The following is a 12,768-nucleotide window of genomic DNA, read 5'->3' on the forward strand; positions in this document are numbered from 1 at the left end:
AAATTATATGTATATATATATATTTTTTTTAAAAAAAAAAAATCTAGAAATAATAAATAAAAAATTATATGTAAATATATATATTTTAAAAAATATAAAAATAATAAATAAAATTATATATATATATATAATTTATTTTATTTATTATTTTTATATTTTTTATTATTTTTATACCTCTGAGGTTAGCAGGGATATTTTATTAAAAAACAAAATAAAAAGGGTGACAAAAAAATACATATTTTTTTCATTATTTCTTTTAGTATATATACATATATATATATATATATATGTATATGTATTGCAGGGATATTTTATTAAAAAACAAAATAAAAAGGGTGACAAAAAAATAAATATTTTTTTCATTATTTCTTTTAGTATATATATATATGTTTATATATATATATATACTAAAAGAAATAATGAAAAAAATATTTATTTTTTTGTCACCCTTTTTAGTTATTTTTTTTCATAAAATATCCCTGCTAACCTCAGAGGTCACCGCAAGCTCTAAACAATCCTAAATGTAGATTGGAGCGAGAATATTTTCGGTGACCCAGTATTATGGGCGAATCTCAAGTTTAGCTCCACGAAATGTATATTTCAGATCGGATTACGTTATCAGCAATACACAACAGACAGGCTTCACTTGCAATTGAGCAAAGCTCCCTGAGGATAGACGAGTGACCTACACGACGAGCCCTGCGGAGAATATCTCCCATATCTTTCGGATTAGGTTACATCTAAGGCAGCAGATTTGCACGTTTCACGCGCGATTTCTATAGGGAACTTTATCTTTTACGCTGTATAAATAAAAAGTTTCAAAACCTTCCCTATCAAGGAACTAAAAAGCCAAGCATGCCTTGCCAGAGTTTATCTTCTTATTCTAGAGCTCATGATTCTCACTACTATGTGATGAAAGACCTTGTAAATAAGCTTTGTATGTGGAACATCTCCCCATTGTTGCCACCAGGGGTCATTGACTTTACCTCTTGCCTTTGGCTCCAGATCATTGAGAGGACTTTACCTTGAGCCACAAACAACATTTTGGTGCGGAATTATTGCACACAATGATCCTGCACTGTTTCCCTCATCTATGATGACAGCAGCTACTTCCATGTCACTCTTCATACTCAACTTAATAACCAGAGATTTCACTTTTTCCCATCTGGATTAACCTGATAATGTGTCTCTCAGTCATTACTGGGCATTTACTAAAAAAAAAAGACCTGAATGGAGCTACAATTCTAGTCTGCAAGAATAAAGCTGAGGAGCAGGAATGTCCTGAACCAGCACCAGCAAAACTTTACAGAACTTATATAGAACTATGCAAAAGTGACAATGCAAGTAGTCTGTGCCTATAGCCATGCTCTGTAAAGATGTAGCATGGCTGAAATTGTCATGGAGTAACATTAAAGCCTGACCCCCTAAGAGCTCAGGTGTGACCAGAGTGGTCTCAGCTCCCACTGGTAGCCACATGGTGCAGGGAGGTGAGATATGAGGAGCTGTTCTCATCTTGTAGAAATGGTGATCAGCAATCAAAGAAAGTGTCCGCAGCACATATACTAAAAAAAAAAAAAAAAATTGGAACGATACAGAGAAGATTAGCATGGCCCCTGCGCAAGGATGACACGCAAATTCGTGAAGCGTTCCATAAAAAAATTTAAAAAAAAGTGCCCCCACCTCTATAAAAAAAAAGAACTAATACTCATCTATCATACCCCCCACCAATTAGCAGCATCACAGGATGGGTGACAATGTGTTCTGCTTTGTTTTAATACTTTCATGAGCACATTTTTAATATAAAAAAAATCTACTGGAAACCCCTTTAACTTGTTTACTCTGCAGACTTCGTTTATTACCAGTTCTACCAGCTTACCCCTGTGTGCACCCTGCCGATCAGCTCCACAGAGCTCCGCTTCCTAAATCAGCCCCTGTCACTATTAAATGCTGCAAAAAAAAAATGTCTGTGATTGTCCCATTCATCCTAGTAAGATCTGCAAAAAAATAAAATCCATCCAGGTGCTGCAGAAACAACAACCCTAGTTACATGTGAAGAAGTGATTTTCATGGACGTTTTGGCTACAAATCCTCCTCATCAGGCATTGTGCACAATGTAAAACCTGTGCAGATGTGGATTCAGAGGCAGATTTCCCCATTTAATGAAGTAGTTGATGTCCACACTTAACAAGCATTATAATATCCTCCCTATAGAACCCTTGCCAAAAAGTCTGTAAACACAACCAAAAGACTTCATGGAGCAACACAAAGATTTATGGTCTCATAATGCATCATTAGGATGATCTGCAGTCCTAAGCAAAACCAGGATGAGCAGGAGGGTGCCAGTGGCAAACTCAGCTCTGCTACTATGTATGTGACCAACACAGAGCTGTTACATCTACTGACAAACCCATATGACCTCTACTAGTATCTATCTGCCCATCTTATCTGTCTGTCTATTATCTATCTATCTATCTATCTATCTATCTATCTATCTATCTATTTATCATCTATCTATCATCTATTATATATGTCATTATCTATCTATCTATCTATCTATTATCTATTTATCATCTATCTATCATCTATTATATATGTCTCTCTCTATCTATCTATCTATCTATTATCTATTTATCATCTATCTATCATCTATTATATATGTATCTATCTATCTATCTATCTATTATCTATTTATCATCTATCTATCATCTATTATATATGTCATTATCTATCTATCTATCTATTATCTATTTATCATCTATCTATCATCTATTATATATGTCTCTCTCTATCTATCTATCTATCTATCTATCTATCTATCTATCTATCTATCTATCTATCTATCATCTATTATATATGTCATTATCTATCTATCTATCTATCTATTATCTATTTATCATCTATCTATCATCTATTATATATGTCATTATCTATCTATCTATCTATCTATTATCTATTTATCATCTATCTATCATCTATTATATATGTATCTATCTATCTATCTATCTATCTATCTATCTATTATCTATTTATCATCTATCTATCATCTATTATATATGTCTCTATCTATCTATCTATCTATCTATCTATCTATCTATCTATCTATCTATCCATCCATCCATCCATCCATCATCTAATCTGCTATTGCGTATTGCTCTTAGCACAAACTCCTTCATATTCTCACTTTTCCATTGCTATTCTATAAACTCCATTACTTCCTTCACTTACTGGTTGCTTTTTCTTATGCTATATGCACACGTTGCAGATTTGATTGTGGAATTTTCTGTGCAGATTCTGCATTTCTTGGCAGAAATCGCAGGTCAGAATCTGCGCCCTTTTTTTGGTCTGTGCACACGTTGCAGACTTTTGTGCGGATTTGTTCCTTTTTTTTTCCCCCTGCAGATTTCTATTATGGAATGGGTGCAGAAACGCAGCAGATCCGCACCAAAGAATTGACATGGTCCTTTTTTTTTAATCCGCTGCATTTTCCGTGCGGATTTTTCCTCTCCATCAGCACAGCATTTTTTTCTTTTGCCACTGATTTACATTGTACTGTAAATTACTTGCGGATCTGCAGCGTTTCTGCACGGGAAAAAAAAAGCTGCGGATCTGCAGGAAATCCGCAACGTGTGCACATAGCCTTATTGTACTTGGAAGAAATCTGCAATAATATTGTACATTTATGCGGAACCAATCGTATCTATCCTTTCCCAATCATCGCTTATAGAAATTGTCCCTTTTTTGGCACTGAGATCCATGTAGGATGTGGTTAGCACGGACTTGCTGATAAAGCACCTGTTGTAGTGCTGGGTGTAAGGACAGAGGGGTGAGGAAAGCTCAGTGTAATATTAATCCAATATGTATAGGAAATTAGGGTATGGGACAACCAAATGGGGAAGAATGCAGCAATGCCAGCAGCAAGGGCCAGGCTGGAGTGACCACAGGCTGCTGATTTATGGCTCATTGTTATCAATGCCATCCACAATGCATTACTGAGAGGAAGGAGATCAATGACACCTATGCCTGTTTTAGGGTCTGTGTATCCATATCCGAACTAATTGTAAGTTCTCTGGCTAGGATGATCTGTAAGGGGCAATGACCAATAATAAGAAATACATTGATTGCTAGCTCTGCTGCCTAGGATGTGTCCCACATGCTGATCTTCTATCACAATGCACTGATTGCTAGCTCTGCAGCCTAGGATGTGTCCCACATGCTGATCTTCTATCACAATGCACTGATTGCTAGCTCTGCAGCCTAGGATGTGTCCCACATGCTGATCTTCTATCACAATGCACTTATTGCTAGCTCTGCTGCCTAGGATGTGTCCCACATGCTGATCTTCTATCACAATGCACTGATTGCTAGCTCTGCTGCCTAGGATGTGTCCCACATGCTCATCTTCTATCACAATGCACTGATTGCTAGCTCTGCAGCCTAGGATGTGTCCCACATGCTGATCTATCACAATGCACTGATTGCTAGCTCTGCTGCCTAGGATGTGTCCCACATGCTGATCTTCTATCACAATGCATTGATTGCTAGCTCTGCAGCCTAGGATGTGTCCCACATGCTGATCTTCTATCACAATGCACTGATTGCTAGCTCTGCAGCCTAGGATGTGTCCCACATGCTGATCTTCTATCACAGTGCACTGATTGCTAGCTCTGCTGCCTAGGATGTGTCCCACATGCTGATCTTCTATCACAATGCACTGATTGCTAGCTCTGCAGCCTAGGATGTGTCCCACATGCTGATCTTCTATCACAGTGCACTGATTGCTAGCTCTGCTGCCTAGGATGTGTCCCACATGCTCATCTTCTATCACAATGCACTGATTGCTAGCTCTGCAGCCTAGGATGTGTCCCACATGCTGATCTTCTATCACAATGCACTGATTGCTAGCTCTGCTGCCTAGGATGTGTCCCACATGCTGATCTTCTATCACAATGCACTGATTGCTAGCTCTGCAGCCTAGGATGTGTCCCACATGCTGATCTTCTATCACAATGCACTGATTGCTAGCTCTGCTGCCTAGGATGTGTCCCACATGCTCATCTTCTATCACAATGCACTGATTGCTAGCTCTGCAGCCTAGGATGTGTCCCACATGCTGATCTTCTATCACAATGCACTGATTGCTAGCTCTGCAGCCTAGGATGTGTCCCACATGCTGATCTTCTATCACAATGCACTGATTGCTAGCTCTGCTGCCTAGGATGTGTCCCACATGCTCATCTTCTATCACAATGCACTGATTGCTAGCTCTGCAGCCTAGGATGTGTCCCACATGCTGATCTTCTATCACAATGCACTGATTGCTAGCTCTGCAGCCTAGGATGTGTCCCACATGCTGATCTTCTATCACAATGCACTGATTGCTAGCTCTGCTGCCTAGGATATGTCCTACATGCTGATCTTCTATCACAATGCACTGATTGCTAGCTCTGCAGCCTAGGATATGTCCTACATGCTGATCTTCTATCACAATGCACTGATTGCTAGCTCTGCTGCCTAGGATGTGTCCCACATGCTGATCTTCTATCACAATGCACTGATTGCTAGCTCTGCTGCCTAGGATGTGTCCCACATGCTGATCTTCTATCACAGTGCACTGATTGCTAGCTCTGCAGCCTAGGATGTGTCCCACATGCTGATCTTCTATCACAATGCACTGATTGCTAGCTCTGCTGCCTAGGATGTGTCCCACATGCTGATCTTCTATCACAATGCACTGATTGCTAGCTCTGCTGCCTAGGATGTGTCCCACATGCTGATCTTCTATCACAATGCACTGATTGCTAGCTCTGCAGCCTAGGATGTGTCCCACATGCTGATCTTCTATCACAATGCATGATTGCTAGCTCTGCTGCCTAGGATATGTCCTACATGCTGATCTTCTATCACAATGCACTGATTGCTAGCTCTGCTGCCTAGGATGTGTCCCACATGCTGATCTTCTATCACAGTGCACTGATTGCTAGCTCTGCAGCCTAGGATGTGTCCCACATGCTGATCTTCTATCACAATGCATGATTGCTAGCTCTGCTGCCTAGGATATGTCCTACATGCTGATCTTCTATCACAGTGCACTGATTGCTAGCTCTGCAGCCTAGGATGTGTCCCACATGCTGATCTTCTATCACAGTGCACTGATTGCTAGCTCTGCTGCCTAGGATGTGTCCCACATGCTGATCTTCTATCACAATGCACTGATTGCTAGCTCTGCTGCCTAGGATGTGTCCCACATGCTAATCTTCTATCACAATGCACCGATTGCTAGCTCTGCAGCCTAGGATGTGTCCCACATGCTGATCTTCTATCACAATGCACTGATTGCTAGCTCTGCTGCCTAGGATGTGTCCCACATGCTGATCTTCTATCACAGTGCACTGATTGCTAGCTCTGCAGCCTAGGATGTGTCCCACATGCTGATCTTCTATCACAATGCACTGATTGCTAGCTCTGCTGCCTAGGATGTGTCCCACATGCTGATCTTCTATCACAATGCACTGATTGCTAGCTCTGCAGCCTAGGATGTGTCCCACATGCTGATCTTCTATCACAATGCACTGATTGCTAGCTCTGCTGCCTAGGATGTGTCCCACATGCTGATCTTCTATCACAATGCACTGATTGCTAGCTCTGCAGCCTAGGATGTGTCCCACATGCTGATCTTCTATCACAATGCACTGATTGCTAGCTCTGCTGCCTAGGATATGTCCTACATGCTGATCTTCTATCACAATGCACTGATTGCTAGCTCTGCAGCCTAGGATGTGTCCCACATGCTGATCTTCTATCACAGTGCACTGATTGCTAGCTCTGTTGCCTAGGATGTGTCCCACATGCTGATCTTCTATCACAATGCACTGATTGCTAGCTCTGCAGCCTAGGATGTGTCCCACATGCTGATCTTCTATCACAATGCACTGATTGCTAGCTCTGCAGCCTAGGATGTGTCCCACATGCTGATCTTCTATCACAATGCACTGATTGCTAGCTCTGCTGCCTAGGATGTGTCCCACATGCTGATCTTCTATCACAGTGCACTGATTGCTAGCTCTGCAGCCTAGGATGTGTCCCACATGCTGATCTTCTATCACAGTGCACTGATTGCTAGCTCTGCTGCCTAGGATGTGTCCCACATGCTGATCTTCTATCACAGTGCACTGATTGCTAGCTCTGCTGCCTAGGATGTGTCCCACATGCTGATCTTCTATCACAATGCACTGATTGCTAGCTCTGCAGCCTAGGATGTGTCCTACATGCTGATCTATCACAGTGCACTGATTGCTAGCTCTGCTGCCTAGGATGTGTCCTACATGCTGATCTATCACAATGCACTGATTGCTAGCTCTGCAGCCTAGGATGTGTCCTACATGCTGATCTTCTATCACAATGCACTGATTGCTAGCTCTGCAGCCTAGGATGTGTCCCACATGCTGATCTTCTATCACAATGCACTGATTGCTAGCTCTGCAGCCTAGGATGTGTCCCACATGCTGATCTATCACAGTGCACTGATTGCTAGCTCTGCTGCCTAGGATGTGTCCCACATGCTGATCTTCTATCACAATGCACTGATTGCTAGCTCTGCTGCCTAGGATGTGTCCCACATGCTGATCTTCTATCACAATGCACTGATTGCTAGCTCTGCAGCCTAGGATGTGTCCCACATGCTGATCTATCACAGTGCACTGATTGCTAGCTCTGCTGCCTAGGATGTGTCCCACATGCTGATCTTCTATCACAATGCACTGATTGCTAGCTCTGCAGCCTAGGATGTGTCCCACATGCTGATCTTCTATCACAATGCACTGATTGCTAGCTCTGCTGCCTAGGATGTGTCCCACATGCTGATCTTCTATCACAATACACTGATTGCTAGCTCTGCAGCCTAGGATGTGTCCCACATGCTGATCTTCTATCACAATGCACTGATTGCTAGCTCTGCTGCCTAGGATGTGTCCCATATGCTGATCTTCTATCACAGTGCACTGATTGCTAGCTCTGCTGCCTAGGATGTGTCCCACATGCTGATCTTCTATCACAATGCACTGATTGCTAGCTCTGCTGCCTAGGATGTGTCCCACATGCTGATCTTCTATCACAATACACTGATTGCTAGCTCTGCAGCCTAGGATGTGTCCCACATGATCTTCTATCACAATGCACTGATTGCTAGCTCTGCAGCCTAGGATGTGTCCCACATGCTGATCCTCTATCACAATGCACTGATTGCTAGCTCTGCTGCCTAGGATGTGTCCCACATGCTCATCTTCTATCACAATACACTGATTGCTAGCTCTGCTGCCTAGGATGTGTCCCACATGCTGATCTTCTATCACAATGCACCGATTGCTAGCTCTGCAGCCTAGGATGTGTCCCACATGCTCATCTTCTATCACAATACACTGATTGCTAGCTCTGCTGCCTAGGATGTGTCCCACATGCTGATCCTCTATCACAATGCACTGATTGCTAGCTCTGCTGCCTAGGATGTGTCCCACATGCTGATCTTCTATCACAATGCACTGATTGCTAGCTCTGCAGCCTAGGATGTGTCCCACATGCTGATCCTCTATCACAATGCACTGATTGCTAGCTCTGCAGCCTAGGATGTGTCCCACATGCTGATCTTCTATCACAATGCACTGATTGCTAGCTCTGCATCCTAGGATGTGTCCCACATGCTGATCTTCTATCACAGTGCACTGATTGCTAGCTCTGCTGCCTAGGATGTGTCCCACATGCTGATCCTCTATCACAATGCACTGATTGCTAGCTCTGCAGCCTAGGATGTGTCCCACATGCTGATCTATCACAATGCACTGATTGCTAGCTCTGCTGCCTAGGATGTGTCCCACATGCTGATCTATCACAGTGCACTGATTGCTAGCTCTGCTGCCTAGGATGTGTCCCACATGCTGATCTTCTATCACAGTGCACTGATTGCTAGCTCTGCAGCCTAGGATGTGTCCCACATGCTGATCCTCTATCACAATGCACTGATTGCTAGCTCTGCAGCCTAGGATGTGTCCCACATGCTGATCCTCTATCACAATGCACTGATTGCTAGCTCTGCAGCCTAGGATGTGTCCCACATGATCTTCTATCACAATGCACTGATTGCTAGCTCTGCAGCCTAGGATGTGTCCCACATGCTGATCCTCTATCACAACGCACTGATTGCTAGCTCTGCTGCCTAGGATGTGTCCCACATGCTCATCTTCTATCACAATACACTGATTGCTAGCTCTGCTGCCTAGGATGTGTCCCACATGCTGATCTTCTATCACAATGCACCGATTGCTAGCTCTGCAGCCTAGGATGTGTCCCACATGCTCATCTTCTATCACAATACACTGATTGCTAGCTCTGCTGCCTAGGATGTGTCCCACATGCTGATCCTCTATCACAATGCACTGATTGCTAGCTCTGCTGCCTAGGATGTGTCCCACATGCTGATCTTCTATCACAATGCACTGATTGCTAGCTCTGCAGCCTAGGATGTGTCCCACATGCTGATCTTCTATCACAATGCACTGATTGCTAGCTCTGCATCCTAGGATGTGTCCCACATGCTGATCTTCTATCACAGTGCACTGATTGCTAGCTCTGCTGCCTAGGATGTGTCCCACATGCTGATCCTCTATCACAATGCACTGATTGCTAGCTCTGCAGCCTAGGATGTGTCCCACATGCTGATCTTCTATCACAGTGCACTGATTGCTAGCTCTGCAGCCTAGGATGTGTCCCACATGCTGATCTTCTATCACAATGCACTGATTGCTAGCTCTGCAGCCTAGGATGTGTCCCACATGCTGATCCTCTATCACAATGCACTGATTGCTAGCTCTGCAGCCTAGGATGTGTCCCACATGCTGATCTTCTATCACAATGCACTGATTGCTAGCTCTGCATCCTAGGATGTGTCCCACATGCTGATCTTCTATCACAGTGCACTGATTGCTAGCTCTGCTGCCTAGGATGTGTCCCACATGCTGATCCTCTATCACAATGCACTGATTGCTAGCTCTGCAGCCTAGGATGTGTCCCACATGCTGATCTTCTATCACAGTGCACTGATTGCTAGCTCTGCTGCCTAGGATGTGTCCCACATGCTGATCTTCTATCACAGTGCACTGATTGCTAGCTCTGCTGCCTAGGATGTGTCCCACATGCTGATCTATCACAGTGCACTGATTGCTAGCTCTGCTGCCTAGGATGTGTCCCACATGCTGATCTTCTATCACAGTGCACTGATTGCTAGCTCTGCAGCCTAGGATGTGTCCCACATGCTGATCCTCTATCACAATGCACTGATTGCTAGCTCTGCAGCCTAGGATGTGTCCCACATGCTGATCCTCTATCACAGTGCACTGATTGCTAGCTCTGCTGCCTAGGAGGTGTCCCACATGCTGATCTATCACAGTGCACTGATTGCTAGCTCTGCTGCCTAGGATGTGTCCCACATGCTGATCTATCACAATGCACTGATTGCTAGCTCTGCTGCCTAGGATGTGTCCCACATGCTCATCTTCTATCACAATGCACTGATTGCTAGCTCTGCTGCCTAGGATGTGTCCCACATGCTGATCTTCTATCACAATACACTGATTGCTAGCTCTGCAGCCTAGGATGTGTCCCACATGCTGATCTTCTATCACAATACACTGATTGCTAGCTCTGCAGCCTAGGATGTGTCCTACATGCTGATCTTCTATCACAGTGCACTGATTGCTAGCTCTGCAGCCTAGGATGTGTCCTACATGCTGATCTTCTATCACAGTGCACTGATTGCTAGCTCTGCAGCCTAGGATGTGTCCCACATGCTGATCTATCAGAGTGCACTGATTGCTAGCTCTGCTGCCTAGGATGTGTCCTACATGCTGATCTTCTATCACAGTGCACTGATTGCTAGCTCTGCAGCCTAGGATGTGTCCCACATGCTGATCTTCTATCACAATGCACTGATTGCTAGCTCTGCTGCCTAAGATGTGTCCCACATGCTGATCTTCTATCACAATGCACTGATTGCTAGCTCTGCAGCCTAGGATGTGTCCCACATGCTGATCTTCTATCACAATGCACTGATTGCTAGCTCTGCAGCCTAGGATGTGTCCCACATGCTGATCTATCACAATGCACTGATTGCTAGCTCTGCTGCCTAGGATGTGTCCCACATGCTGATCTTCTATCACAATGCACTGATTGCTAGCTCTGCATCCTAGGATGTGTCCCACATGCTGATCTTCTATCACAATGCACTGATTGCTAGCTCTGCTGCCTAGGATGTGTCCCACATGCTGATCTTCTATCACAATGCACTGATTGCTAGCTCTGCTGCCTAGGATGTGTCCCACATGCTGATCTTCTATCACAATGCACTGATTGCTAGCTCTGCTGCCTAGGATGTGTCCCACATGCTGATCTTCTATCACAATGCACTGATTGCTAGCTCTGCTGCCTAGGATGTGTCCCACATGCTGATCTTCTATCACAATGCACTGATTGCTAGCTCTGCAGCCTAGGATGTGTCCCACATGCTGATCTTCTATCACAATGCACTGATTGCTAGCTCTGCTGCCTAGGATGTGTCCCACATGCTGATCTTCTATCACAATGCACTGATTGCTAGCTCTGCAGCCTAGGATGTGTCCCACATGCTGATCTTCTATCACAATGCACTGATTGCTAGCTCTGCTGCCTAGGATGTGTCCCACATGCTGATCTTCTATCACAGTGCACTGATTGCTAGCTCTGCTGCCTAGGATGTGTCCCACATGCTGATCTTCTATCACAATGCACTGATTGCTAGCTCTGCTGCCTAGGATGTGTCCCACATGCTGATCTTCTATCACAATGCACTGATTGCTAGCTCTGCTGCCTAGGATGTGTCCCACATGCTGATCCTCTATCACAATGCACTGATTGCTAGCTCTGCTGCCTAGGATGTGTCCCACATGCTGATCTATCACAGTGCACTGATTGCTAGCTCTGCAGCCTAGGATGTGTCCCACATGCTCATCTTCTATCACAATGCACTGATTGCTAGCTCTGCTGCCTAGGATGTGTCCCACATGCTCATCTTCTATCAGAACGCACTGATTGCTAGCTCTGCAGCCTAGGATGTGTCCCACATGCTCATCTTCTATCACAACGCACTGATTGCTAGCTCTGCAGCCTAGGATGTGTCCCACATGCTGATCTTCTATCACAATGCACTGATTGCTAGCTCTGCAGCCTAGGATGTGTCCTACATGCTCATCTTCTATCACAACGCACTGATTGCTAGCTCTGCAGCCTAGGATGTGTCCCACATGCTCATCTTCTATCACAATGCACTGATTGCTAGCTCTGCAGCCTAGGATGTGTCCCACATGCTGATCTTCTATCACAATGCACTGATTGCTAGCTCTGCAGCCTAGGATGTGTCCCACATGCTCATCTTCTATCACAATGCACTGATTGCTAGCTCTGCTGCCTAGGATGTGTCCCACATGCTGATCTTCTATCACAATGCACTGATTGCTAGCTCTGCAGCCTAGGATGTGTCCCACATGCTCATCTTCTATCACAATGCACTGATTGCTAGCTCTGCTGCCTAGGATGTGTCCCACATGCTGATCTTCTATCACAGTGCACTGATTGCTAGCTCTGCAGCCTAGGATGTGTCCCACATGCTGATCTTCTATCACAATACACTGATTGCTAGCTCTGCAGCCTAGGATGTGTCCCACATGCTGATCTTCTATCACAATGCAC

At 44.2% G+C, this 12,768-nt stretch overlaps 1 protein-coding gene and 1 pseudogene across 1 annotated transcript in view; one reads left to right on the forward strand and one right to left on the reverse strand.

Annotated features, from left to right (window-relative positions):
- Positions 1 to 12,768, reverse strand: part of WNT4 (Wnt family member 4) — a 128,453-nt gene that overhangs the window by 61,803 nt on the left and 53,882 nt on the right. The window lies entirely within an intron of this gene.
- On the forward strand, positions 1,559 to 1,658 carry LOC138652336 (U6 spliceosomal RNA; annotated as a pseudogene).

This window comes from Ranitomeya imitator, chromosome 10 (assembly GCF_032444005.1).
Source record: "Ranitomeya imitator isolate aRanImi1 chromosome 10, aRanImi1.pri, whole genome shotgun sequence".
Classification (NCBI taxonomy): Eukaryota; Metazoa; Chordata; class Amphibia; order Anura; family Dendrobatidae; genus Ranitomeya; species Ranitomeya imitator.